Below are 7,347 nucleotides of genomic sequence, written 5' to 3' on the forward strand. Positions count from 1 at the left end.
CAAGGCAATTGTACATGGGCATTAGGAGTGCTTGCAAGCTGGAGAAGAACACACAAATAGATAGGTGCATGCAGGTGTGGGAGTGGAAAGAGAGGACCGCCCACTTTTCATCCCCATTTTGGCTCAGTATGAGTTTCAGAGAGATTTTTCTGAGAATGAAGTTACTTCAGACAAAGAGGCAGGTTTGAGGGAGTGCCCTGGAAGTGACATCACAGGAAAAGGTGGAGTTTTGGTTCAGTGTGCCCTGGAAGTGACATCACTTGGCCCTTGACACCACAGGAAATGACATAATTCCTGTCTTCCGGCTCCACCCCCAAAGTCTCTTGGCTCCACCCCCAAATTTTAGTAGGCCATAAAGGAGAAGTGTAAAAATAACCGGGCCACAGGAAAGAAAAGTTTGGAAAACCCTGAATTACATGATTAAAACATCTCTACCCCACCTTTTCCTCAAGATTTAAGGTGACTTCTCAGTGTATGATAATCATTCATCCATGCAAATGTTTTTTGCCATCATTGAAATTTTTAGATATTCAGTCATTTCAAGAATTCTCAGATTAATTGTCCGTAAATTTAAATCATAACAGGAGTGATCTTTGGCTGGGATAAAAAATGTTCATTTAATACCTGAGATTTTATTTTATTTATTTATTTATTTAGAAGTATAAATAAAAGTATATATTAGAAGTATAAATAAACTTCTGTTCACTCAGAGGGTTGATTCACTGTCAGAGATAGGTCATAAGAGAAAACAATCCTTTCAGTACCGTCAATGTACTCCTGGATAATGTATTGGTTTGCAACAGACAAAGAGACTCTGAGTTTCGGATGTGTCTGTTTTAATGGGAATGTGTCCCACATGGGAGAAATAAAACCCCATGTCAGTGGTGGTGTTGATGTGGAAAGACAGACAATACTGCAGTGCTGAGTAAGAATTAAACATCACTACCCTTTCCCATTCCCTCCATTGGTTGGCTGAGCTCCATCAAAATGTTTTAATTTTTTCATGCTCATTGCCTTGGGGAGCCTGAATGGGTAGGACATTATAAAGATGTTTAAAATAAAGTAATCAACGAGAGCGCAGGTAATCTTCCCCAGTTGCCACTCTCCCAACTCACAAGCCTACATTGACTAGCTGATCTATACAATTGAGTAAGGACATAAAAACACAAATCAACTGGGAAGCAGGCTGAGATCAACAAATACTACTAAGGAAATTCACTGTCGCCATAGCTATGTGTTAAGCTTTTGTCTTCATGATATGTGACTGTCATGAAGTATGTGAAGGAAATTTTCTTCATTGTGGAAGCATTGCTCATTCAGTAACATACTAAAGACTTCAGTTGTGAGGCACGTTCATGAAAAACACAGACATTACAATTGCAAAAATGAAAAACCCTGTACTGAGAATCAAATTCCATCTTGACTTTTCATCATGAGATGATCTTTAACATTCAGATCAGGCCGTATTAAAATAATGTAACATTTGGGGATGAAGATGCAACCCAGCAGTCCAGCACTGGAGGCCAGGATGGAGAAGATCTGCACAGCTACCATGTATTTCCCCTTGGTGCTCAGAAAGGTAGGCACAAAGGACACCCACACGCTGCAGAAGACCAGCATGCTGAAGGTGATCAGCTTGGCTTCATTGAAGGCCCCAGGAAGCTTCCTGGCCAGGAAAGCCACTGTGAAGGAGACAGCAGCCAGGAAGCCCATGTAGCCCAGGGCACCATAAAACAGGGCCACAGACCCTTCATTGCATTGCGGTATCATCTCTCCATGATGGGAGTGGAGGTCAAACTCTGGGAAGGGAGGAGAGGTGCTAGGCTTCCCAATCCCCCCGCTTTTCCGGGAGGCTCCTGGGTTCCCAGCTTCATCCCCCGGTCTCCAGAAATCAGGAAGCGGGGGGTGGGGGGGTGGAGGGGGGGGGAGAACATACCTGAAGCGTTCATGTTGGTGTAGAGCTCCTGAGTCCTGAGCAGTTTGTAAAATTTCTGCCCCTTTAAGGCTGGGCAGGAAGGAGGAAACAGGAAGGGCTTCGGAGAACGGCCCCGCCCTTTCTTTGCTTTCGTTTTCAGAGCAGGCAGAGGGAAGAAGACCAAGTGCGGTAAGTGTTTGTTTGTGTGTGTGAGAGAGGGAGGGGGCAGGGAGGGGGGAATTCCCTGGTATGGAGGCCCTCCCCCTTCCTTTAGAAAGCGTGGGGGGGGAGGGAAATGTCTACTAGGCACTCTATTATTCCCTATGGAGAACAATTCCCATAGGGAATAATAGGGAATTGATCCGTGGGTATTGAGGGCTCTGGGGGGGCTATTTTTTGAGGTAGAGGCACCAAATTTTTAGTATAGCATCTAGTGCCTCTCCCCAAAATACCCCCCAAGTTTCAAAACGATTGGACCAGAGGGTCCAATTCTATGAGCCCCAAAAGATGGTGCCCCTATCCTTAATTATTTCCTATGGAAGAAAGGCATTTAAAAAGGTGAGCTGTCCCTTTAAATGTGATGGCCAGAACTCCCTTGGAGTTCAATTATGCTTGTCACATCCTTGTTCCTGGCTCCACCCCCAAGGTCTCCTGGCTCCACCCCCAAAGTCTCCTGGCTCCGCCCCCAAAGTCCCCAGATTTTTCTTTAATTGGACTTGGCAACCCTAAGAGGTGCCCAGCCAGATGATGCAGAGGCCCATTTGAAAAATGGAACACAAAATGACAATAGAGTTTGCCAGACTCTTCCCCAGCCATTTCCTCTTCCTGTTTCCTGGCTTGGTGGCCATGAAGGCCACCACCACAGTGATCGTTTTAGCCAACACGGAAGAGACGGCAATGGAGAAGATGGTGCTGAAGGCACTTTGTCGGAGAAGGCAGGTCACCCTTCTTGGCTGGCCGATGAAGACAAGGGGGGACAGAAAGGAAAGCAGGAGGGAGATGAGAAGAATGTAGGTGAGGTCTCGGTTGTTGGCTTTAACTATTGGAGTATCAATATATTTAATGAAGATTGCTAGAATTAGAAGTGTGACTATGGAGAAGAACAGGACCAAAACAATGAGGATAATTCCCAAAGTCTCCTCATAAGAAAGGAAAATTATATCTTTGGGAATGCACTGAGTGTGGTTGAGGTTGGGATGCTGATCTTCTGGGCACTTGGTGCAACGATCTGCATCTGGAAAGAAAAAGAGTGACTTCAGCATCCTGTATGTCTTGTTCATTTCCACAACAATGTTTACTCCTTTAAATTCCATAAAGCCTATGCATAAGGTGAGAAATTAGATAGATAGATAGACAGGCAGGCAGGCAGGCAGACAGACAGACAGACATTTATAGGGTTTGTAGAATCTTTCGGGCTCAAGTGCCGTGTTCTACTGGAGAAAGTTTTCCTTCCAGACGTTTCGTTCTCAGCTGCGGAGAACATCCTCAGTGGCGTTGCAGCCGGAGCAGGCGCTCTGACCTTCTTGGCTGCTGTGCATTGAGTGGGGCCAGGGCTGCTGGAGAGCTGCTATTTCTAGGCTGGAGGGGGTATGATGAAAGGGCAATTGGTTTGTGGATGTGCCCATTGTTTGGTGGGGCTTCCTGGAAGGGTAGTGATAAGGAAACTGGCTGTTGAATGTGACCATTGTTCTGTGTTAATTGCTGGGAGGGTTGGAAGGGGTTTGAAGATAAGGAAGATGGTTGTTGACTGTGCTGATTGTTCTGTGGAATTTGCTGAGACTTTCTGCAATTTATAGTCTGTAGGGTGTTTTGCAGAGCTGGGTACCAAGATTGGTGGATGAAAATGCCTTCTTCCTTTTTGTTAAAATTGTGCTGGTGTTTGTAAATCTCAATAGCTTCTCTGTTCAGGCGGGTATGATAATGTGAGACCGTAGAAAGGACTTCAGTTCTTTCAAAGTGGATAACGTGGTCTCCTTCTTGAAGTGCATGTTCAGCTACAGCTGATTTTTCTGGCTGAAACAAGCGACAGTGTCTCTTGTGTTCGGTGAGACGGGTGTTGATACTGCGTTGGGTAGTGCCAATGTAGACTGCACCACAGGAGCAGGGTATTTTGTAGACTCCAGGGGTTGAAAGTGGATCTCTCATATCTTTGGCCGAGCACAGCATGTGGTGGATCTGTTGTGTGGGCTTGAAGACTGTGTCAACATTATGGCGTTTGAGAATTTTGCCAATGCGGTCGGTGACAGATTTTATGTAGGGCAGGAAGGCTGTACCCACATTTGTGTGTGGCTCGGGATTTGGTGTGGATGGTCTCCTGGGATGGAGGGCTCTTCTAATTTCTTGTTGGGAGTATCCATTGGCCTGCAGTGACTGTTTGAGGTGGTGTAGTTCCTGTTGGAGTTGGCTTGGTTCACAGATGCGTGATGCACGGTGAATGAGGGTTTTTACGACTGTATATTTTTGGCGAGGATGATGATTGGAATTCTTATTTAGATAGCGATTGGTGTGTGTGGGTTTCCTGAATACAGTGTGGCCGAGTTTTTCGTCATCTTTCCTGATAATGAGGACGTCAAGAAAGGCAAGTTGACCATTGTTTTCTTTCTCCACGGTGAACTGGATATGAGGATGGACTGAATTCAGATGAAGGAGAAAGTTATTCAAAGCAGCCTCTCCATGACTCCAGATGGCAAAAACATCATCCACATATCGGAGCCAGCAACATGGTTTTAGAAAGGCAGATCTTAGTGCTGTATCTTCGAAGGTTTCCATGTAAAAGTTAGCGCTGACAGGGCTAAGGGGGCTTCCCATGGCAACTCCATCGATCTGTTCATAAAAGTTATTGTTCCATTGGAAGTAGGTAGTGGTTAGCACGTGGTGGAATAGGGCAGTGATGTCATCAGGAAAGATGTGTTGTAGTTGAACAAGGGTTTCTTTGACGGGAACCAAGGTGAACAATGAGACGACATCGAAGCTTACTAAAAGATCGCTGGGTTGGAGTTTTAGGGGTTTGATTTTTTCCAAAAAATGTGATGAGTCCCTAATGTAAGAGGTGGTGTTGCCCACAAGGGATTGAAGAAGGCCGGTCAAGTGTTTGGCTATGGCGTAGGTAGGTGAGCCGATGGCAGCTCTCCAGCAGCTCTCCAGCAGCCCTGGCCCGACTCAATGCACAGCAGCCAAGAAGGTCAGAGCGCCTGCTCCGGCTGCAACGCCACTGAGGATGTTGTCCGCAGCTGAGAACGAAACGTCTGGAAGGAAAACTTTCTCCAGTAGAACACGGCACTTGATCCCGAAAGATTCTACAAACCCTAATGATGTTACCAGCCGTGAAAACCTGAAATCTTTGATAGACATTTATAGCATTCCCTCCCCTGTCTGTCTTTGGGCTCAAAGTCAGTAACAAGGCAACAAGCTTCAAGAACACAAAAGCACCAGTCCATTAATTGGATAAAAATAACCACAGAAGGCAAAGACAACACTTTTAAAAATGCAGATTTTGAAATGGAGAGAGAATCCAAAAATGTGCACCTATTGAAAAACCATGAAGATTAAAAATGACAAATATTTATTACATATTTTAAGTTCTCTGCAGAACTGCTGAGGCAACTCAGATCAATGATGATACAGTGAAATATAAAAAGCACAAACTCCTCTCTCATCCCCAGCATCTCCAGATTAAGGGATGATGTAGTAGATGATGTCAAAGACCTCCACCAGAGACCCTGGAAAGCTACTGTTAGTCTGGGTAGACAATACTGACTTTGATGCACCAATGGTCTGATAACAGTATAAGGCAACTTATTATGTCCATGTCTTCACATCCCCCATCGAAGGCAGCTGAAAGATCAGATGGAGGGGGAAGGAGGCGACCTTCAGATTTTGACCACCACATGGGAGGCACAGGGCAAAATATGACAGACTCGTCTACAGGAACCCTCACCTAACCTGGCAGCAGTATGGATGAAAGGGAAAAGTGTACATTTCTTGGAATCACTGAGGAAAAGAAGCAACATTTCTGACTTCCAGACACAAAAAATGCCAGCACATATATAGTTGATCTGTGTCAAATTATCCTGAAAATCCACCATGACTTACTAAGTGAAATATCCTGCTGGATTCACTGTCTGGTACCACTTGGTACACATTGAAACTTGTTTTCCATCCAGCACCAGCTAATTCAATGGAGGTTCAAACTAGATGTGGGATTTCAAAATGTCATGCATTCAAATGGAAGTGCTTTATTATGACTAATTTCCCAAGTGATGCAGAGGCTGTTTCAATAGAGGCCATGGGACAGATGTTTCAGGTGGAAATGACTGCAAAGTTGGAAGGCTGAATTCTTTTGTGCCTCATCCTGCTCTCCTTATTAAAATTGGTTCCTGCAGAACCTGGGAATTGGCCCTCCATAGTTGTCATTTGAAAACCTAACCTGACACTCTTTAAAATATATTTAAAAAAATGCAAAGTGGAAAACAGATATTTCCTCTTCATGACTGGAGATACCTTTTTCTACTCCCCCACCACCACCAAACATGGTGAATCCTTGTGGGACCCCATAGTTGAAAGCAATGGGGCCAAATAGCAATTTCCCTGCCAGTACCACCATCCAGGGGGGGGGGCTCCCTCTGCGTGTCCTGCCCCCCCCCCCGGGAAAGTGCATGCGCAATACATCACCTCTCCTTTCCCGGTGTAGTGAACGCTGCGTGGTCACTGTCTGGCTATGCCTGGCATATGGTCATTGCAATGGCCTCTCCTACATTACTGCATCCGTGGCAACACCTTCTCGCTGGTCCCCCCGTTTTCACAGAGTTTGCCACGTTATGGTGCGACCGAATGTCTGGCGGTATAACCGGATAGGCAGGCTGGGCTCACCAACCTCGCCAGCCAAGAGAAGGAAAACTCTAACATCAAGCCCGGGCAGACAGAGCTCGTTAATGTAACATCTACCACTTGGAGGACTCGCTGCCGGCATCCCGGCTTACTGGGCCATGGCAGATGACCCCATGGTGAAAGGGTGGAGCCAGTACTGCGCACACTGCGCTTCACCTAAAAATTCCTCTGCGCAGGCCTAAAGGGTATCCACATCCACAACCCACAACATACCAAGTCCTACAGCGATGGGCAAAGTGTGAAACGGCAGGTGGAAGATGCCACTGGAAGCCGCAGTCCCGATCCTGCATGTAGGCAGTTCAGGGTATTGGTCGCCTGATGCTGACCTGGAGACAAAAACATTTTTCGGCACCACCCTGAACGACCAAGCAGCCTGTCACAGGTCGAGATGCAGGACAGGAACCCGGAAGTGACCGACAGGCTGCTTCAGCGTGCCGCTGCGCCGGCCCCCTGGGCCCCACAACGATGGGACCGATGCCACAGGGACGGGCTCGAAACACTCTATGACCCCTCAAAAGAACAGCAGTCTAGCTCGCTTCCCCCGA

Source organism: Heteronotia binoei, chromosome 5 (genome assembly GCF_032191835.1).
Source record: "Heteronotia binoei isolate CCM8104 ecotype False Entrance Well chromosome 5, APGP_CSIRO_Hbin_v1, whole genome shotgun sequence".
Taxonomy (NCBI): Eukaryota; Metazoa; Chordata; class Lepidosauria; order Squamata; family Gekkonidae; genus Heteronotia; species Heteronotia binoei.